The sequence below is a fragment of the Sapajus apella genome, unplaced genomic scaffold, assembly GCF_009761245.1.
Source record: "Sapajus apella isolate SASKATOON/1434 unplaced genomic scaffold, GSC_monkey_1.0 scaffold41, whole genome shotgun sequence".
Classification (NCBI taxonomy): domain Eukaryota; kingdom Metazoa; phylum Chordata; class Mammalia; order Primates; family Cebidae; genus Sapajus; species Sapajus apella.
This window is the reverse complement of record NW_022436981.1, coordinates 15,113,936-15,137,010: the sequence shown is the minus strand read 5'-3', so window position 1 is coordinate 15,137,010 and position 23,075 is coordinate 15,113,936. Positions and strand designations below refer to the sequence as shown.

The following is a 23,075-nucleotide window of genomic DNA, read 5'->3' as shown; positions in this document are numbered from 1 at the left end:
TTGATTTTTATGGCACTTAACTATACTTCTTTTATGACAGGTTATCATGCTATTTTCTATTAATCACACATTCACAAAGGTGATTAGTTCTTCCAGGACCATAAACTCCTTCAGGTAACATCTGTCTGTTAGATCTTTGCAACCACCTCAGTACCAGCATGCATGAAGAAAAAAAAAATGAACTATGTGAATGTGAAATACTCCTTGGTCTTCCATAGCATTAGGAAGGCTATCATCCCATTATTCTGCTTCCATTAAATGTTTTCCAATGCCTGATGGCTGGTGACTTTTTAAATTATTTTTTAACTTTTTTTAGAGACCAAATATTGCTCTGTTGCCCTGAGTGGAGTACAATGCCATAATCACAGCTCATTATAACCTCAAATTACTGGGCTCAAGTGATCTTCCCACCTCAGCCTCCTGAGTGCTGTGGCTACAGTAGGTGTGTGTCACCAGGCAGGGACTTCCTATGTTGTCCAGTCTGGTCTCATACTCCTGGCCACAAGCAGTCCTCCCACCTTGACCTCCTAAAGCCCTGGGATTGCAGATGTGAGCCACTATGCTGGGCCCTTGGTTGATGATTTTCTAATTCCACTACTAGGTGACACCCACCTGACGTAACAACCCATACCCCATTGATCAACCAAAAGCAGACAGTGTACCTCTGACAAGGTATCTGGCAAGAGGAAATAATCAATACTGGTGGAATCTTGGACAAAAACCCAACTTTCCTGGGAAAGAGGAAGGGATTAGGGTAGGTGTCCTATGTTAAGTGGTCATTTGGGCAAAAATTATAAACCTAAAACCAAGTTTCTAAAATGAATTTTAGACTATGGCAAATGACAGATTTAGCCAAAACTGTATCTTCTACTCTGACAAAAAATACATGTTTGTTTAAAAGACAAACTTTGCCACTTTTATACTGGAGCACAATCTTAAACTACCACTCAGGGATCTATCAAGGCTTTCACAAACAAAATTATCAGAAGCTGTGAGTGGCTGTGGAGCACATCAAATGTTCCTACAGGATACCTGAAGCAACACTTGTTAAATAGTGAGAAGCCAGATTGCCCAAATAACAAGTAATTTTCAAAGAGCAAATTCCTCAAGGTTCTCAGTCTAATACTTAGAGTAAAATGGCTATAAAGAGCTTATAGTTTTTGCTGCCATGATCCTTTAACTTATAAAATGAATATTCTAGAAAGCTTAGAGAATGATTCTTTAGCAATTTTTCATACATGAAATTACTAAGCATAATACCAAAAAAGCATTATGTAGATAGGAATAAAAATAGATTATTTTGAGTTTATAAATAATTATACATACTGGCAATGAACTGAAACTTAAAAGAAATACAAAAGGTGGGCAGGCCATATTTTGGAAAGCAGGTAAATCCCCCCTCTTGTAAGTGACCCCAAGACACTTTGGAGCTGCCCTTAGCTTTCTTTCTCTAGGCTCATACTAAGAGCAACACACAAATAGTAGGCTTTTTGAAGATCCCAGGCTTTGGAGGCAAAGAAACCTAGGAGAGAATTCCCAGCCTGTTCATTCATAAAGGGTGTTATTTCAGTCCTAAATTTTGCTACTCCATAGGGGCAGTAATATTAATGCATTAAATTGCTATGAAGATTAAATTAAAATATTAAGCAGAGTACCTGTCCCATCCTTTGTTCTCAATAAACATTAGCTGCTACTGGTGAGGGGAAAAAAGGAAAACATTTTGGTGTCCAAGTTTAAACACTGACTATGCTACTGCAAAAGACTTCTATTGTCAGTAGATATTAACAGAGCCTTTACCTAAAGGTTTAGGAGGATAAAAGACTCACTGAACTATTCAACTAAATATCTAGTCACCTTCTTAATAGGTCCTCCTCCTTCCAACTCCTATCCACAACTCTAACTATTCATACAAACTGGCTCAAATGCCACTTCCTCTGTGGAATCTTCCCAAGCACCCAAGGCAGAAGACGTTCCTTCCTCAAAAGAACGCACAGCAGCAGTCTGTACAGTGCTGCACCTTTCTTTTTGCAATAGAATTTATTTTTGTATTTATCACTTCTAAACTAGGAATGCTCTAAGGGCAGGGACTTGGTTGTGGACTCATCCTAGCATGCCCACTTAGTATTTGATAGAACATCTATTCATAGGAGGTGCTCAATAACCTTCACTTGAATGAAAGAGCAAATAATTGGTAGCTGGCCAGAAGGATGAATGCATAAATGTGCTTCAAGGGATTTTAACTTATCAGGATCAAATAACTTCAAAAACTTGCCAAATCATTCCAATTTTACACTGCTGTTCTGTTTTGTTCTTCTTGATAGCTTTTATTCTTCACTATAACAACAACAACAAAGACTGTAAAAGGGTTTAAATTATGCCCTCTAAAGAGTATAGTAGACACATTAAAAAATAATAAATTTTACTTTTCTTTCAGAAATTGGCTCAGTATAGTGGGACTGGGCTGTCCAATACTTTAAGGGAATGAGAGAGTCAGAATAAGAGAGGGGAAAATACTTTGCTATTTTTTGTGTGAGATTTTTAAATTTGAGATTATAATTTAAATATAGTAAAATGCACATATCTTAAGTCTATAGTTTGATTGGTTTGGGCAAGTGACTATACCCATATAACCCATGCCCCTATCAGAATGTAGAACATTTCCATCAACCTGTAGAATTACTTCTTGCTTCTCTACATTCTTTCTTCCCTTCCGCCCACAACTAGAAGCAATTACTGATCTGATTTTTTTCACCACAGATTAGCTTTAGCTATTCTGTAACTTTATATCTATGGAATCATACAGTATAAAGTGTCTTGTATCTGGCTTCTTTCATGTCCTTTAATGCTTCTGAGATTTATCCATGCCATTACATGTATCAGCAGTTTGTTCCTTTTTATTGCTGAGCTGTGTTTTACTGTATGGATATAACAGACTGCTTATCTAGGTTCTTGCTGATGGACACCTGGATGTGATACTGTGATATAATAAGAAACGTGTATTTGTTCCCTGCCCCTGGTTCCTCACATAGAGTTCCCAAAACTCTAATAATTTCCTGAGCAAGAAGGATGCTAGGTGCCTCTTTTGTTCTAATATTTGGTCTGTGGCCCCAGTTTCTGACAGAGCTGCTATTCCCTTGGAACTTCCTGGGTATTGATAAGAGTGTCTTTTGTTCTAATGAGGGGTCCCTTGGTGGGTTCCTGGATGGGGATTGGTCACCAGAAAGACAAGGCCATGATTAGAAGCCTGGAACTTTCAGCCGTACTATCCCATCCTCCAGGAAAAGAAGAGGGCTGGAAAATGAGTTACTAAATGCTGAGCCTACGTGATGAGGCCTCCATAAAAATCCCTAAATTGGCCAGGCACGGTGGCTCACGCCTGTAATCCTAGCACTTTGGGAGGCTGAGGTGGGTGTGTCACAAGGTCAGGAGTTCAAGACCAGCCTGCCCAAAATCACAAAATGGTGAAACCCTGTCTCTACTAAAAATACAAAAATTAGCCGGGCATGATGACAGGCGCCTGTAATCCCATTTATTTGGAAGGCTGAGGCAGGGGAATTGCTTGAACCCAGGAGACAGAGGTTGCAGTGAACCGAGATCCCGTCATTGCACCCTAGCCTGGGGGACAGAGCAAGACTCCATCTCAAAAAAAAAAAAAAAAAAAAATCCCTAAACTACAGGGTTTGGTGAGCTTCTGGGGTGCTAAACATGGAGGTGATGGGAGGATGCAACACCCAGAGAGGGCACGGAAGGTGCATGTCACTTTCCACATAACTTACCCAGAGTACTTCTTTGGTTGTTCACCTGTATCCTTTAAAATAACCTTTATAATAAATTGATAAATGTAAGTGTTCCCCAGCGTTCTGTGACATGCTCTAGCACATTACTAAATCTGAGAAGGGGGTTGTGGTAACCTCCCACTTGCTGCCAAACTGGTCAGAAGTGGTAGGTAATCTGGGAACCTACTGCTGGCAATTGGTATATCAAGTAGGGCACAGTCTTAGACTGAGCCCTTAATCCATGATAGAGCTGCCCTAACTCTGGTTACTGTCAAAAGTAAATTGAACATAGGCTATCCAGCTACTGTCAGAGAACTGGTCAGTGTGGGAAAAACCCACACATGTGGTCACTATACTCTCCGTGTTGAGGAAAAGGAGGGGGCTGGAAAATGAGTTAATAAATGCTCAGCCTACATGATGTTAAAACTCTGTTGAGAGTATAGTAGGAGAAAATTGTTTTTTTTTCTACCATACACACTGGGCTTTTACAGTTTTTGGCTATTCTCAATAAAGTGGCCATGAACATTCCTTTTTTGTTTGTTTCCTGAGACAGAGTTTCACTCTTGTTGCCCAGGCTGTAGTGCAATGATGTGATCTCATTACAACCTCCACCTCCTGGGTTCAAGTGATTCTCCTGCCTCAGTCTCCCGTGTAGCTGGGATTACAGGCGCATGCCACCATGCCCAGCTGATTTTTGTATTTTTAGTAGAGACGGGGTTTCATTATATTGGCCAGGCTGGTCTCAAACTCCTGACTTCAGGTGATCCACCTGCCTTGGCCTCCCAAAGTGCTGGGATTACAGGCATCAGCCACTGCACTTGGCTGAACATTCTTACATATAACTTCTATAGGTATATACTTTTATTTCTCTGGGATAAATACATAGAAGTGGAATTACTGCCAAAAATTCTTCAGAGTACTTGTACTATTTTATACCCCCACCAGCAATCACTGAGAGTTCCACCTTCTCCCCAACATTTGGTATTATCAATTTTGTTAATCTTAGCCATGCTCGTGAGTAGGCAATAGTATCTCACTTTGCATTTCCCTGATGACTAGTGATGATGAGCACTTTTTCATGTGCTTTTTGACCAGTGATATTCCCTATTTTATGGAATGTCTATTCAAATCTTTTGCCATTTAAAAATTTTGATTGCCTTCTCTTATTCTATAATTGAATATTTCTTTATATATTCTGGACATAAATAAGCCTTTTGTCAAGTATAGGTGTAACAAATACTTATATACTTGATGTTATCTTCTGATAAGCAGGTGTTTTTATTTTTGATGAAGTCCAATTTATCAACTTTTTAATGGTAGTGCTCTCTGTATCATAAGATAAATAGCAAATATATTTTTATGTTGTCCTTTAGAAGCTATAATGCTTTAGCTTTTAAGTTTAGGTCCTGGTTCATCTCAAGTTAATTTTTGTTTGTGTCCTAAGGTAGGAATCAAAGTTCTTTTTTATTCTGCATGTGGAGAAACACCTTTCCCAACACCATATGTTGAAGACACTTTCTTTTTCCCATTAAATCACTTTGGCATCCTCATCAAATTTGATCACATATGTGTAGCTCTATTTTTGCACTCTGACTGGATCAGATCCAATTGGATCCCATTGATCTATATGTCTATCCTTTTGCCAATAACCCACTGTGTCTTGATTACAATAGCTTTAAAGTAACTTTAAAAGATAAGTAAGTCCTAGTTGTGCATTTTCAAGATTATTTTGGCTATTCTACATCCTTTCATTTACATATAAATTTTAGAATCAGCTTGCCAATTTCTATTAAAAAGAGAATGCTGAAACTTTTAGTTTATGTGGTCACAACTGCTAGGAGTCCACAAGTAATCAATAACCAGGGAAACAAACAGCATCTCAACTAAAAGAAAACTTTCAAAAAAGAAGAAAAACTTTCAAGTCATCACTAATTTCACTGGTGAAAACAAGAACATTGAAATTTCCAGCAAACCTTTTATAAACAGCTTTTCTTTGTTTCTGTAGTCATAAACCATGAACTATAATCAATCTTTTTGTGAAAACTTTTAGGTAGGAATTGAATTTAGATACCAGGTTTCTGTATGTTCATCACAAAATAGGGAAAGACCATTTTGGTAAGCTATTCTGTTAAAATAATGGAAAGCTAATCTCTCTCAAAGAGAAAAGCCAGAAGTATTAACTTCCCTCTTCTTTCCAATGTATTTACTGCCTTTGTATACATATGTCTAAAATTTGGATCTTTCTCGCCCTACTGGAAACAAGAAAAAAATAAAAATAAATGAAACATGGATCTTACTTGGCTTTCAAACTATCCATGTATTTATCATACAAATTGTCATCTCTGGTTTTCAAATTTTCAAATTCGAGAAATACTGTACAGAAACTGTACTTACTGGGAGATATTTTTTTAGCAAATACTTTCTAGGTCTTCATAACCATGACTCAAAGGAAAATCTCAAAGCATTCGATATAAAAAGAGGTAGGAAGGCCAGGCACAGTGACTCATGCCTGTAATCCTAGCACTTTGGGATGCCAAGGTGGGTGGATCACCTGAGGTCAGGAGTTCGGGACCAGCCTTGCCAACATGGTGAAACCCCATCTCTTCTAACACAAAAACTAGCTGGGTATGGTGGCACATACCTGTAATCCCAGCTACACGGGAGGCTGAGGCAGGAGAATTGCTTGAAGCCGGGAGGCAGAGGCTGCAGTGAGCTGAGATGGCCCCACTGCACTACAGCCTGGGTGACAAGAGTGAAACTCTGTCTCCAAAAAAAAAAAAAGAGAAAGAAGTAAAAGGAAAACATACATTTCTGTCTAGGCTCTTCCCGCCCACTCCATTCAGTGTGGGGAAAGGACAGAAAGTTAAGACAGGTCTGAAGGTGGGTAAGTGGCAGTTTGCAACCTTCCAAATTAATCCAGACATCCCAGCTGTGGTACTGGCAATACACATTTCTACCAAAGACAGCAGTGGTTACTTTCAGAGGCATTATGTTAATGATTGATCTCAAGAAAAATTATAAAGCAGGCACATCTTTATCCTGTTCCAACCCTATCCTCAGAGCCTCTTTCACAACTTTGTCTTCTATCCCAGGCCCAACCAGGGTCTAGTGACCTTATTACATTTAAAGTATTTATGCCCAAAGCTATTCAGACACTATGATGTAAACAAACATCTCTTTGCTGAGATGGACAGTGAATGGTCTTCCTTAAAATAAAGTCTTTCTTAGAAGGAAAAAAAACACAAGACTAAATATTACTCCTATTTTCTTTTCTTTTTGAGACAGTCTTGCTCTGTCACCCCAGCTGGAGAACAGTGGTGTGATCTTGGTTCACTGCAACCCCACCTCCCAGGTTCAAGCCATTCTCCTGCCTCTGCCTCCCGAGTAGCTGGGATTACAAGCACCCTCCACCACACCTGGCTAGTTTTTGTGTTTTTAGTAGAGGCGGGGTTTCATCATGTTGCATGTTGGCCAGAATGGTCTCGTCCTCAGGTGATCCACCTTCCTCAGCATCCCAAAGTGCTTGGATTACAGGGTGTGAGCCACCATCCCTGGTCTGCTACTCCTATTTTCAAAGCAACAAAAACTTCATTATGCAAAGTTGCCTTAAACAATAAAGTGAGAATGGTTAGAATGTATCCTTTACAGAGAGATTTATATTGAAAAATAACATCTTCTTGACTGAAATGAGGGAAAGGAGCCATATATATGTGTGTGCAGAAATCACCACAAGGATATGGCATTTAAAAATTTTTAATTTTAAAACTTATTTTCTTACACATGCAGGTTTGTTACACAGTTATAGTGCCTGAAGCTGTTAGAGCTTTTCATGATCCCATCACCCACGTAGTGAACAAAGTACCCAGTAGGTAGTTTTTCAACCCTTCTTCTCCCTCTCTCCCAGCTCTAGGTCCCCAGTGTCTTTTATTCCCATATTTATGTGTACCCAATGTTTAGCTCCCACTTATAAGTGAGAACATGCAGTATTTGATTTTCTGTTCCTGTATTAATTCACTTAGGATAATGACCTCCAGCTGCATCCATGCTGCTGTAAAGGACATGATTTTGTTCTTTTTATGGCTGTGTAGTATTCCTTGATGTATATGTGCCACTTTTTCTTGATCTAATCCACTTTTGATGGGTACCTGGGTTGATTTCATGTCTTATGTTTATCACAGCACTACACAATAGCAAAAAGTGCAGGTGTCTTTTTGGTAGAACAATTTATTTTCCTTTGGGTATATACCCAGTAATGAGATTCTGGGGCAGAATGGTAATTCTACTTTAGTTTGAGAAATCTCCAAACTGGGGATTTCCTCAGGGGCTGAACTAATTTGCATTCTCAACAGCAGTGTATAAGGGTTCCCTTTTCTCTACAGTCTCCCCATCACCTATTAATTTTTGGCTTTTTAATAAAAGCCAGATATGACATTTCTTAAGGAAGACATTTTAACCTTTTTTAGTGACAGGTGTTTCTTACCTGCAAGAATTTGGAAGCTTAATTTACATATTAAAAGAAAGGGAGAGTCTGCTAAACTACAAAGTGACCTCATTATTACTCACCAGTGCCCAGAATTTAGCATACCAAAATCATTAGAAGCAGGTCCTGTGAAGATTAGTTACAATAAGTACCAAAAGAAACTCAAGCTCAGCATCAGGGTCACACATATAAATGAACCTGCCAGAGGAAAAGGGCATGAAACCATCCTATGGGCTTTTCTTAGCACACATTCTTGCTGTAATTTTTTGACCTATTGATTATATTGTCTTGAGTACTGTCTTAAAGTCTTATGTATAATTTTAATAGCCAGAATGTTTTTACAGGCATTTAATATACAGTGCCCCTTCTAAATTCTTATGTAACTAAATTGCTCAATTACTATGCATAAATTTTTAATCAGTCACCTATAGATTCCAAATACTTCCCTTTAACTCTTAACTTCAGACACAGTTTAACTCTTAGAGATCACTGGAACATCACACATATTCTAACCAAACAACACACTGAAGGAGATGTGGAGGCCCCAGGAGTCCAGGAGGCAGTAAATACTACTGGTTAAACCAAGGGCTTTGAAATCTGATACTCAAGTTTAAATATTGTCTCTACTACATGCTAGCTGTGTGACCTTCAACAGGTTACTAAACTTCTCTGCAACAGTTCTCTTTTATGTAAAAAAGGCTTGGGGATTAGCTCATTTTCATAAAGTACTTGGTATAGGGTCCTGCACACAGTGATGAAATGCTCTCCTTGACCAAACTTCGGTCAGGCTCTTCTAAATCCTCATCTCATCTAAGCCTTGACCTTTGGACTTGTGTGTTCCTCTTTACATACCCCAGTTGTAACAGGAATCTTACAAAGTCAGTTTAGTGAGAACTCCCCCGATATTGAGATCACCCCCAATATCTGATCAAATTCCTCACTGCCACCATTGGTATCTTATCACCTGGCCAACCTGCAGCAAGAATCCTGTTAGTTCTGTTTAACCAGAATCACCTTACTTGTGACGTTTCTTTCCTCTTAATTTTTCATCCACTGACCCCCCAACCCTACCCTGCTCTCTATTTGGAATTAAGAATCCCTGCTTGTCCATGCTTTCTATATGGAATTAAGCCCAATTCTATACTGTAATCCCTTCCCCATTGCAGCTTTTCCTGAATAAAGTCTGTTTTTACCATTTTAACCACTATCTCTGATTTTCCTTAACAGTTTTTGGTCCATGATTCAGATCTGGATCTGAACCACCATTGGACCCTTGGACACAATAATCAGTCTCTCAGCTCACACCAAGACTTTGCCTTCAGTCTGCATGCTTTCTGGGTATCTGGTGGTTAGTGACACCAGTATCCAGTGCTCCAGTTAAATGTTCATTGAAGCACAGTGAGGATAGATTTTGATTAAGGTTCTGATTACATTGCCTGAACCTGGGTCAGAGGCTCAGACTTCTTGGTTTGAAAGGCATCTACTCACCTAGAAGCCTTTCTTTCTGGGATTCACTGTGTCAAGTAGACATTCACTCCCTGACTCCTGAGCTTGGCTCTTGGCTGGAAAATTTTTCCTGGAATTTTGCCTCCTGGGATGAGGACTTTCCCTAGCTGTTTTTTTCCAGTGAGGATCCACTCCACAACTCCTGGGCTGGAATTTTTTCCCTGCTCTTTATGAGGCCTCTCTGTTCTGTGTATTTAATCTTGCTTCTCCTACGGCAACTTCTCAGTTGAAACCTCACCACCTCAAACTCCTGCTTTGCCACAGTAATTCTAATACTGTCTGCTTGCTTTCTCACTGGCAAAACCTTACCAAATACTCTCCTCAACTATGGTGGCCCTTCTGGGGCTCCTGGTATATCCCCAAATTAGTCCATCTAAAAAGAGCCCTAGAGCAAAAAAGAACAAAACTTTTGGATGCACAGTGGTCTGCTTATTTCACTTGGTATTAGGAAGCCAAAACAGCTAAATAATTGAAATCTCATTCAAACTACTGAGGCTTTTTAACACTGTCTTTAGAAAAATTTTTCCGACTCGGTAAAGTTCCTAGAGCTCTCAATAGCACCTCCAAATTCTCCTCCCAGCTGTGTTTTACAGCCTTCTCTCCTAGAGTCTCTTCCACCATCTGCCCCCTCCTCTACCCCTCACCTCCCTGTAACCATAAGGTTCACTGGCCTCCATCTCCTTCAGGTGAAGCCCAGGATCAGCCAGTACCTGTTCTCAAATAGAAGAGAGAACATTTAAACCTTGGTCTAGATTGGAATTACATCCTATCACTAAATACTTTCCTGACCATAGAAAGGCAACAGAAAGGTTTGTTGAAAACTTTAGAATCATTCTAGGTGCGTACTCTCTGTGATTCCCTGACTTAAATCAACTTATATGCCTGTTAGTTGGCCTTAGAAATGCCTCCCTTTGCTTTGAAAAGCTAAAGGGACCGCTGTTTCTGACAATCTTCAAGGGTCTCAGGCTACCCTGATACCCTGAGAGAAGTAAGAAATTACTAGGAGCCTTCTGTCAAATCTATCCCATTACAATTGATTGGTCACATATCTAACATTGAAAATAACAAACTAATGAAACTGTGGCTATCACCATCAATTAAAGACAACAAGGAAAGACCATTCGGGGGGTGGAACTGACTTTCCAGACAGCCTCTGCTCAAGCTGTGCAATCTTTGTAAATGGTTTCAGGCCAGAGCTCCATGACACATTACAGAAAAAATAATATTAACAAAATGTATACATATCTAGGCTCCAGACATTAGCCCAATAATATGATAATAGTATTTCAAAAACATTGGAAAATACACAATGCAAGCTTATGGCACTCATAAAATTTAACTCACAGCAAGATCCACAATGAAGGCTCCCAGTGATCTCAACAATGTGCTGATATCGTGAGGAAAAAGACACTGGTCCTGGAAATGCCCCGTGCTCAAGAGAAGGGAAAAACCCTAGTTCCCCCTCACCAGAGAATTGTGTATTTTCCTCCAGAGGAGTAAATGTCCCAATGCCCTCAACTACTACTAAACTTGATTGAAGAAAAAAATGTTACAAGTTAAAGGGCATCCTACCACGTCTCTCATCAATACCAGGGTAACACATTCTAGCCTCAATACCTCGTTTCCTGTCCCATTCCCCAGAGTCACCAAACTTTACCAATGGTGGGTTTTGATGCTTTGCCCTGAGCTCATCCTATTTCTATGGGACCTTTTAAAGGTCAAGATAATTTTCTACTCAGCCACTACCCCAGTAAACCTGTGTGGAAAGTATCTTCTCATGGATGGATGTACAAAAATTCATGCTAGACTCTTTCTACAGGCCTCTGAGTTCTCCATTCATGTCTATGTCCCCTAATGGTTTTGTCTGACTTCTCCCAAGCAGACAGTTCCTTTGCCCATTTCAACCTATCTACTTAAAATGAAGATATAAGCAAACTATTAAAATTCTCTAAGGTATATGGGATACAGAACCCATATAAGATAGAAACAGATTCTTCCCTGCCTCTCCCCATGATGCCCCAATATCATTTACAACCATAAGGACTAAAGGTTGCTTCCCTGATAATGAAAGGCGTGTTAGACATAAGTCCCCACTTCTTTTTTTTTTTGAGACGGACTCTTGCTCTGCCACCAGGCTGGAGTGCAATGGCACAGTCTCAGCTCACTGCAACCTCCACCTCCTGGGTTCAAGCGATTCTTCCGCCTCAGCCTCGCAAGTAGCTGGGACCACAGGCGCGTGCCACCATGCCCAGCTAATTTTTTTGTATTTTTAGTAGAGATGGGGTTTCACCATGTTGGGCAGGATGGTCTCGATCTCTTGACCTCGTGATCCGCCCACCTCAGCCTCCCAAAGTGCTGGGATTACAGGTGTGAGCCACCACGCCCGGCCTAAGACCCCACTTCTAATCTATGCATTACTCCCATTTGGCTATTAAAAAGTCAAGTGGGAAAGGATATCAGTTCCTTTCCAAGATTTATCAATAATATCCTCAAATCAAGATTTCCCTTGGTGCCTAATCCTAACACTATCCTGTCTGTTATCTCTTCCAAAAAGCAATATTTCATGGTGATCAATTTGTGTTCTGTCTTTCATAACATTCCCCTTCATAAAGAATCTCACTACTTCTTTGCCTTCACCTGGGAAAATAAACAATACACCTGTACTGTTATGCCCCAACAATTTACTAAGGCCCAACATATTTCTCATGCATCTATTTGATGGACTTAAAATTCCCAGGAGACTCCACTTTAATCCGCTATGTAAATGACCTCCTCCTAAGCACTTTCAGTTATGACAGCTCCCTTTAGGACATGAATACTTTCTTAAGGCAGCAGCAAGAAAGGACCACAAAGTTTCTAGAGGAAAAGTTTAATTATTCTGTGTGTTCAATATCTGGGTCATGGTATTTCAGCTGCAGGTAAAATTATCTTCACAGGCAGAGCTTCTACTATTCATCATTTTCCTCTTCCTGAAACAAAATAACTGAGAGGCTTATGGATCTTGTGGGCTATTAAAGGATGTGGATACCTAATTTCTCATAGAGGGGTAATTGCCTCACTCCTCTATGCCATGATTAGGGAGTCATCCCCAGACCCAGTAGTCTGAGACCCTTTACCCAAAGATGCTTTTGAACCTTCAAGGTTCACAGCCTGCACTATGACTTTTCCTCACCTGAGATTAGTCTTCTCTTATATTTTTCTGTCCCTAAATTTAGCAGCGCCTTCTTCTCCCCCAGCTCTGCCTTTTCCTTATCTTTTAGCAAGACTATTTGATCCACAGAAGCTTGTCAAGCCTGGGGTGGACTAGTCACCACTTCCTATAACACCACAAACTGAGGGTACTGTCCTCCCTTTACTGTGGGCACATCTTGCGTTTCCAAGATTCCTGTGAGCAATCAAAATTCCTGTTTTGCTATAACCTTCCCTCTCTTTTCTTCCATTTTAAACCAGATACTCATTATGAGAAAAACCCCTGAATATACTCCAGTCTATCCTTGCAAGGGTCATGTCCACTCCCATCATAATCTTACCATCAGTTCTTTTCTGGGAACAAGCCTTTGTCATTACACTTCTCCAGCCATCATTAAATCCAACATAAAGCCTCCAAGCCACTACAGGTTCCCGGGCATCCCTCATGTGCATAGAAATGCCCCCATTTCCCTTCTCGATTTCTCTGACCCAAGCCAACTACACACAGTCCACCTCCAACAAATCCTTTGTCAATCATCAAAATGTTTATTCTTTTGGTCACCTTCAGCCATCATATAATTATCTTACGACTCATGACTCCTGGCTAGCTCCCAGTGATTCTTATGTTATCTGTGGAACTCAAACCTATTAGTTGCTACCAGACAACAAGAATGGATCTTGCTAACTCTCTCATGTTACTAATCTCTTCATCTACTCGATTCCTCACAATTTGTTTCCTTTTTTTAAGTTATCTTTAAAACCATCACCCACTCCTTCCAGTTCACCTCACTCTCACTCTGAGAGCAAAAGAGGCATGCAGAACATCATAGGTTCTGTTGTAGGTGATCTTGGTTACCCAGGTGGTGACTTAGAACAGCTACAGGAACTGGGCATAAGTTCTATCCATGATCTCAAGACCATCACCAAGTCTCAACAGATGGCTCAGCTGGTCCTTACTGAAAAGAAACTGAACACAAGACGGACTTAGATTCCTGAGAGAAAAGAATAATGCTTTATTTTCTTAAACAAAAGGAACAACTGACAAGATGCGCTCCTTGACCAAGCTTTAGTCGGAATCCTCTTCTCAACTAGGCCTTGACCTTTGGTTTCAGTTTTGCATAGCACAGTTGTAGTAAGAATCTTGTAGTCAGTTTAGAGAGAACCCCCTACCCTCAGTAACTGCTCACTCTCAATATTTCATCACGCTCAGTATCTAACCAAATTCCTCATCCCTGCACTCTCCAATAGCCCTGTTGGTATCTCATCACTCAGCCTGTCTTCAGCAAGAATGGTTTTAGGTTGGCTTAACCAGAATCCCCACACTCCTTAAGTTTCTTTCCTCTCCGTAATTTTTCATCCACTAATGCCAACTTGCTCTTTGGCTCTAAATCCCCACTGGTCTATGCTGTATTCAGAATCAAGCCCAGTTGTCTACTGAGGTCTCTCTTCCTCTATTGCAATAGGTCCTGAATAAAATCTGTTTTTATCACTTTAGCTACTGTACTGTCCAGCTCTACTTTTCTTTAAAAAAATAGTAAGCATTCAATACTTTAAAGTTACTAACATTATCAAAGTTGTCAGTTTTACTATTAGCTAGGAAAAGCTATCTTGAGTAGGTCAGACCTGGTGTGTTGTTTAATATTACTTAAATTACTTATGTTTTGCCTCCAGCTTCCTCATTAGAAAAACTTGCATCTAGTTACTCCCTCTAACTCCTCATAGGACCTTAAAAAAATCAGTTAAGCAATTTGAAGTCTGTAACACAGCTGGAAAACATTGCTTCTGTTACTCTAATTCAGCAAATTGCCTCCTATGGTGTATTAAATATTCCCTCTTCTGCTCTGTAAGAGTTAATTCACTTCTCATTGGTGAGAATGTTTCACAGGCTTATGAAGCAGCAAGGTGTTACAGAGATAACACAGATTTTGGTTCTAACTCTGCCACCTACTAGCTAAATTATGTTAGGCAATTACAAGTTACCTCAGTCTCTTTGTAAACTATAAGTATATATTATAATCGTATGCTACAATTATTTGTATAAAATTTGTACAGACTAGTGCCATTTTTGAAAGGTGAAATTTATAAAATAGTGTATAAGTATATTTTGCAATCAAATATATCTTTGAAGACTCCTAGGAGTGCCCTTGAAAAAGTGTTAAAAATTAAAAATTTCACAGATTACAAAGGCTCCATCCAAAAAAGCAGGACATATGTTCTTCATCTCCATGTCTTAATCTCTTCCCCTGAAGCCATGGAGAACATTTTCAGTTCTGAACTCCAGAGTATACAGAGTTTCTTTCTCAAATTTCTCCTGGGGCAAGGTAGAGATACAGTTTTAACATTTTCATTGACCACACTGTTGTCAGAAAATGGAAAAGAAATAGTGAAATGCCAAAAATCCACAGAGTAAGTATTAAACAGAATAACCCTATATAAACTGATGTGGTCATTCATTAGGCAGATCACGTTCAGTGAGGTCAATAGATCAAAAGAAAGGTCAGCTGTGTATCAAAAGCTCAGCCATAATCATCACAGGAAAATGAAGAGCTATCTGTTCAGGAATACTAGAGGTAGGCTGGGTAGTGGTAGTGGATTTGTTTCATCTTATTCACTATTCCCAAATAGACTCAGAAAACAAGACTTGAGGGCAGTTTGCACCTGCATCTGTGTGATTTGCATCATTCTAACTATATTGTCAGAAATTTATTAAAGAGTATCATTTCTAAATTTCTAATGGGAAATTTAGTACAAATGCACTACTGTTATTAAAAAAAAAAAAAAAACAGGGTAACACAGTGATGTTTCAACAACAGTAGCTTACATTTCTACAGATCTTTAGTGTTTAATAAAATGATTCCAAGATGATTCTTCCTGAACTCTTCACTAACTGTAAGGTGTGCAAATTAGATATTTATATTTTATAAATGAGGAAACTAAGGTTTCGAGAAGTGAGGTGTATAGTTATTTCAGTTACTTAATGAGAAAGTTGAAATTAAAATCTTAGTCTTCTACATTCTAAAAAATATTATAAAACTATAAATGGAGAAAAGAAATGAACACATATAACCAACTATCAGTTATCCATCCAACTACAGGCTGCTTCCCCACTTTCATTCAGTTGCTTCAAGGGTCATCTGCAAGTGGCACTCAATCACAGTTAGGCAAAATGTTTCTGATTCCAACGATTTCCAATGAAAACCAGAGAAAAGTATCTACTATCTAAAGAAATGGTAACTCTAACGAGTCACTCATATTATTTATCTGGTTTCTAATTTAACAGAACTTTAGAATAATAAAATATGGCAAACTTGAAGTCAAAAATCTGAACCAAAAAATACTAAACAGTGTTTCGGTATGCTTTCCAGTGGCCAGTTTTCCTCACATTCCAATCCCCTATAATTATCAAGTTGAGGACATGACAAGGAACTTAAGTACAAAATGGAAAAGGAAGTATATAAATGGAAAGGAAATGATGCAGAACATGCCATTGCTTATTAAACTAGCAACTGGATCTGGAGCCTTAGGAAATTCAGTTTTCTTATCAGTTAGAATCAGGATTTAAAAGCTGGAGCAGGCTTCAGATCTTACCTAGTGCCGCCATTATTTTATACTAAAACAAGGAACAGAGGGTCTAACCTTAAATTGCAGGGTGAGGTAGAAAAAGAACCTTAGGGCGAGGCATGGTGGCTCATGCCTGTGATCCCAGCACTTTGGGAGGCTCAGGCAGGAAAACTGCTTGAGTCCAGAAGTTTGAGACCAGCCTGGGCAACATAGTGAGACAAAAAATTTTAAACGTTAGCTAGACATGTTGCCCCATGCCTGTAGTCCCAGGGAGGCCTTAGACCCTGCATTGCCCAGTTCATGCATCTCTTGTTCATGTCTTTAAACCCTGTGAATAGTACAATAGTACAAAGCCTAGTCAATTGCAGCTGCTCAATAAATGGTTACTTGGCTGAACTGTTAGCAGTCCTTTTTGTACTGTATGTTCATAGGGTCATTCCTACCAGAGGACTAAAAGCTAATCTTATGATTTCTCGGTTAACTTTCAGTGCCAAAAAAGATTTAGCAAGTGACTTCCTGCCCCAAATACTATAACTTAACATACTATTTAAACAGAGGCCCTCAACAATTCAACCTGGAGGAAATGGTCAGGGTGATTTCTACAGTAGATCATTTTAATCAGCTATCTGTTCAGACAGGTATGCCCACTAGTAAGGATACATTAATGATAAAATTTTCAACCTTACTTTAGAAAAATCTGCTTTATTCATTGATATGAATGCCACTGACATAACAGTAATGAAAATTTATTAAACTTCCAAATATAATTTGCCAAAATTTGAGAAACCACAGACAACCCTTCACTTATAAAGTAAAACATTTACTAATCACATGCTTCCAGCCTGAAAAACTAGATTTAGTAATCCTCAAAAGGTGATGAATTTAGTTTCTATCTCAATAGTAAAGAGCCAACATAAAACAAATATCATCATAAAAACACAGGAGCTGGCTGAGTGATGTAGAATTTGCTAGTCCAAGATAGTTGGCTCAGCTTGAATAAATGGTCTTTTCACTCCGTGGAAACAAGAAAACTGAAACATCATCCAAGTCTGCAATCAGAGACTGCACAAAAGTTAGATGATCAGAGCTAATCTAGAGAGAAACTGCCTTTTCTTCACAGAAACAGGAATTATGATTTTAAAAAATGTTTTGAAGAATTAAATGCAATTTTTTTTTCATTTCTGCTGGATTAGTTTCACCCTATTTACTTATTTTCCCAGATTTATTTTCTTCACCCTATTTTTTTTTTTAATATATTGTTGTTTTTCTAGAATTCCTTATCTGGCTACTGTAATCCACAGTGAATGTTTTCAAGTGTTGACTACTTTGATAGAATTTTAAAAACCTAATGTGATCATCAAAAAGATGTCCAAAGATATTACAAATGAGGTTCAAGACATGCTATCCCAAAATATGGCACTTTGGCATTTCAAGAACTAGCAAAGAAAGAAAAATCACTCTTGTGATTGACCCTTCTCCCCTAAAGCAGGCTATAAAACCTAGAAAGAATTCTTTGACCTCCCTCTGAGTAAGAACTTCATTCCAGAGATGCCCCGGAGGAAAGAAATATCCTTATCTTTCAAGACACAGGGATACAGAGAAGAATATGAACAAATAGGCCTTGCAAGGTGGTCCCCAATTTATTAGATTATATCCCTTTTATAATACTTCCCCATAACCAGTTGTCATCAAACCAAGCATAAAAATAGTTTTTCCTGTTTCTTCGGGTTTCCATTTCCTTATGAAGGTTCCCATGTCATGTAAAAACTATATTAAGTAAATTTGTATGCATTTCTCTTATTAATCTGTCTTTTGTTACAGGGCCTCAGCCATGAACCTAAAGATAGGTGAGAAAAATATCTTTTCTACCCTACACTACTTGTAACCTAGTAAAAATATTATGTGCAATGAATCTAAGGTTTTTAAACTTTTAATTAATTTATTTTATTTCTTGTAGACAGGTGATCTTGCTATGACGGCCAGGCGGGTCTCAAACTCTTGGCCTGAAGCAACCCTCTGTCTTGGGCCTCTCAAAGTATTGAGGTTACAGGCATGAGCCATTACACCCAGCAAAGTCTAGGGTTTTGAAGAGCTACCAGGAAGACTACAAGATATAACGCCTTAATACTATAAATGTTAAGAAATACTTAACATTTTTATATAAATACTTAAATATTTTTATATATTGATATATTTCAGAACGTTTCTGGATGTATAAAGGTTTATAATTGTCTTATATTACTAGACTATACCTTTTATCACATATAAAACTATAACTTTGTCCATTTTAATACTTTTCTCCTTGTACTGCACTTTGTATAATATTGTCATTTAAAAGTTTCTTTTAAATTCCACTTGCTGTTATCTGCACCCTCCCTCTCCATGCCCACCTTTATTTTCAATCTTTCTGTGTCAGGACAACTTAAGCAGTAAATGAGTAACCGGTTACCCAAGGCTACCCTCTAGTGGTTGCTCATAGCATATTAAAATATATATTTTTCTATCCATGTTAAAAATGAATCAAACTGTAGAAAAAGAGACAAGATCTTTAGCACACTTTTACTTACTCTGTCAATTATCAGATTAGCTCCAGAATAACTCTTAAACTAAATTGCTAAAGGATTAAATGATTCTCACAAAGTCACAACAATATCTTGAGATATTTCACTTATTAGATTACATGTTCTTTTCTAGTCATCTAAGCATTACTACATAACAGACAACCAAAAGAACAAAATTCTATAAAATTTTTAAAAGTAGCCATAAATAATAGAAGACTATACCATGCATTGAAATGACAAATGCGATGAGCTGAAGTTTTAATTTACTGTGACAAGCCAGATTGTTCCTGTACAATTTCAAGGACAAAAAAAATATGGATCTATAGCCTCCTGTTGTAAGCAAGGGTTTGTTTCTTTTCTAAAGGTCAGGAACCAATAGCTCACACTCGGTGAGACTAAATTCCCTAAGGGCTGCTTCTGAAGGAGATTAAGAGAGAAATGTATCCAAAAAAAAAGCTACATCAAGAATTAGAAAAAATGTATGTTAGGTGACAGATGGCTAATTTATTTTTTTAAACACATTTACAAGGCCTTTTGGAGATGTGGTTGATTTCAGGACTGAGGAAGGGAAAATACAAGATGAGTCTGAAGCATCTCTTGGTGCCAGAGAGGATGTGCTCAAAAGGAGGTTGCCAGTGTGTCAAAAAGGCATAGGAACCAACCTGAAAGAGCTCCCAGTGGCCAAAGCTGGAACATTCTGGACAACAAAATCAACAACAAAGACTGGATTATAATCCATAGAATAAAATACATATCCATGAATGTGGATAAGTATTTTAACATAAGTAACTGAAAAACAAATGGGTGGGGCGGGGGGAAATGACAGCTTTTCCTTACAGAAAACTTCCAATAATAAACATAGATGGAATGGGGGAAATAGAAAATAACCTTTAGAGCACCTTAGTGATAATACTTGCAGGCAAGATCCATGGAGGGATGCCAAAAATCAGTGGGGAAATGGGACATTTACATAGTCTACAAGTATGTCCCCCAAGATGTTCTGAGGAGAACATAGTAACTCTACAGTGGAGAAACCCAGCAGATAACACTTTAACCACGTGATCAAGGTTAGTATCACCAATAATAAGTTATCATTATAAATAAGTATTGGTATCACATGCCCTTAGAGGGATATGATCAGAAGTGAATATCATGCCTGTCCTGCCAAAAATGCAGAACCTCAATCTAATCATGAGAAAACTTCAGACAAACCCAAAGTAACCAGTATCCTTCCAAAGCATCAAGGTCATGAAAAGAGAAGAAACGACTGAGAAATTGTCACAGACTACAAAAGGTTAAGGAGACATGACAGCTAAATGCAACGTGGAGTCTTGGATTGGATCTCAGAACAGCAGAAGGGCAACAGTGAGAAAAATGGTAAAATGTGAATAAAGTCTCTAGTTAACAGTATTGTACCAATGTTAATTAGTTGATTCCGACAGGTGAATAATGTTTGTGCAAGATGCTAATATTAGGAGAAGCTTGGTGAGACTGTATATAACTCTTTGTACTATTTTTCTAACTTTTCCATTAGTCTAAACTTTTTTCACAAATAAAATGTTTCTATCTAGGCATGGTGGCTCATGCCTGTAATCTTAGCACTTTGGGAGGCCAAGGCAGGTGGATCACTTGAGGTCACGAGTTTGAGACCAGCCTGGTCAACATGGTAAAACCCCGTCTCTACTAAAAACACAAAAATTAGCTGGGCCTACACAGTGGTGGGCACCTGTAATTCCAGCTACTTGGAGGCTGAGGCAGGAGAATCACTTGAACCCGGGAGGCAGAGGTTGTAGTGAGCCAAAACCAAGCCACTGCACTCCAGCCTGGGCCACACAGCAAGACTCCGTCTCAAAAAACAAAAACAAAAGTTTATGTACCAAGCAATGACCAAGTACAACACAGATTACCTAATTTGATTGTCCTAACAACTCGGCAAAGGTAGTATGAATATCCCTATTTTACAGCCTAGGAAACTGCGACTTCAAAAGATTAAGTGAAATGTTCAAATGCACACAGTAAGATGTTGTGTCAGGACTGAAACCTTGTTATGACTTGTTCAGTCTCTATTCTTTCTACCAGGTTACCATGAGGATGCACACAGGCATGTATTCACCCAAGAAACAGAAGTAATCTCTTCTAAAACTAGAGTCAAATTTTAAAGTGGCAGCAATGCTAAAAAACAGCAGAGGCTATATTTAGAATCTAGTGGCAATTTTCAATTTGCTTAAAATATGCAGTTTTGGGGAAACATGCTTTTCCGTCAAAAAGGCAAATTTCTATATATTTAAATAAAGCCATTTAAATTTACTGTGACATCCAGCAAGTCTTATAAAACTACACAAATTAGAATATACTGCTATGCTACCCAATATGAAGTGTAAAAAAGATGAATTTATAACAAAGGTTATTTAACTTCAATAGGCATAGTTGTTTTATTACACAGTTCAAAGATACCTAATACAGATAAGAAGGGAATTTTCAGATGTCTTAGTGTTTTTTTCCTTGCAACATTAAGCCATTTACCTACATAAACACCATATAAATATTTAATACAAAGAAGGAGCATATCAAGCCCTATAAAAATACCTGAGAAATAAAATGTTCATGACGGAAAAGAAATGATTCCCCCTTTTCCCTTTTAGTGATACGTTATAGGCATCATAGTAATGACAGGGTACTTCACTCTGTGAATTATGATAAAGAATCAGAATTAAACCTCTAAACAAAGTGGTTCCTTTCTTATAACCAAATGTAACTGAATTAAATTATTGATGAACTGTGTTCTCTGCAGTGCAGGAAGACGGCTCTACCAAGGGAGATCTATATAAACTTCACTGTCAGGCTTCAGGTTATCTGTTTACTTCTGAACTTTAATGTGATTTACCATTAAGAAACTGAATTTGTTTTGCCACACTATCCCCCCTTTGAATGAACTATACACTGGAAATATGCTAATAGAAAAAGTAGGTAAAACAAATTGCATTTTTCCCCAATTCTACAACCTAAAATTTTTTTAAAGCACATAATTTTAAATGTTAGAAGATGATTTGAATATCCTAACAAATCTCTCACATACTTATTTATAGGAATTTAACTTAAAAATTAAAATATCGGCCTGGTGCAGTGGCTCATGCCTATAATCCCAGCGCCTTAGGAGACCGAGGTGGGAGGATCACAAGGTCAGGAGATCGAGACAATCCTGGCTAACATGGTGAAACCCCATCTCTATTAAAAACACAAAAAATCTGTAGCCAATTAAGCCCACTGGGTTCCTTTCCTCATGGGGGCCCAGTGTGCAATGGCTGCAAACAGCAGCTTCCTTGGCAGTGTATGCAGCCTGTTTCTTGCATGGGTTGCTCTAGGGGACCTTGGAGACAGGTCTTCCAGATGTATGTTCATGTGTCTCACCTTGCGCTTCCCCAATATAGGCTCCAAACAGGGATGCGACGTGCCTTTGGAAAGCCCCAGGGCACTGTGGCCAGGGTTCACATTGGGCAAGTGATCATGTCCATCCGCACCAAGCTGCAGAACAAGGAGCATGTGATTGAGGCCCTGCGCAGGGCCAAGTTCAAGTTCGCCAGCCGCCAGAAAATCCACATCTCAAAGAAGTGGGGCTTCACCAAGTTCAATGCTGATGAATTTGAAGATATGGTGGCTGAGAAGCGGCTCATCCCAGATGGCTGTGGGGTTAAGTACATCCCCAATCGTGGCCCTCTGGACTAGTGGTGGGCCCTGCACTCATGAGGGCTTCCACTGTGCTGTCCCCTTGTAATATGAACCAATAAATTTACTTCCTGTCCAAAAAAAAAAAAAAAAAAAAACACAAACACAAAAAATTAGCCGAGCATGGTGGCACGCACCTGCAGTCCCAGCTACTTGGGAGGCTGAGACAGGAGAATCGCTTGAACCTGGGAGGCAGAGGTTGCAGTGAGTCAAGATCATGTCACTGCACTCCAGCCTGTGTGACAGACTGAGACTCCGTCTCAAAAAAAAAAAAAAAAA

General features: G+C 38.8%; 1 protein-coding gene and 1 non-coding gene across 2 annotated transcripts in view; one reads left to right on the top strand and one right to left on the bottom strand.

The window, feature by feature from the left end:
- Positions 1–23,075, bottom strand: part of PRIM2 (DNA primase subunit 2) — a 329,319-nt gene that overhangs the window by 47,496 nt on the left and 258,748 nt on the right. The window lies entirely within an intron of this gene.
- Positions 22,319–22,453, top strand: LOC116565929. The gene has a single exon (XR_004275668.1). It is a non-coding gene; the product is annotated as a small nucleolar RNA SNORA70 (small nucleolar RNA).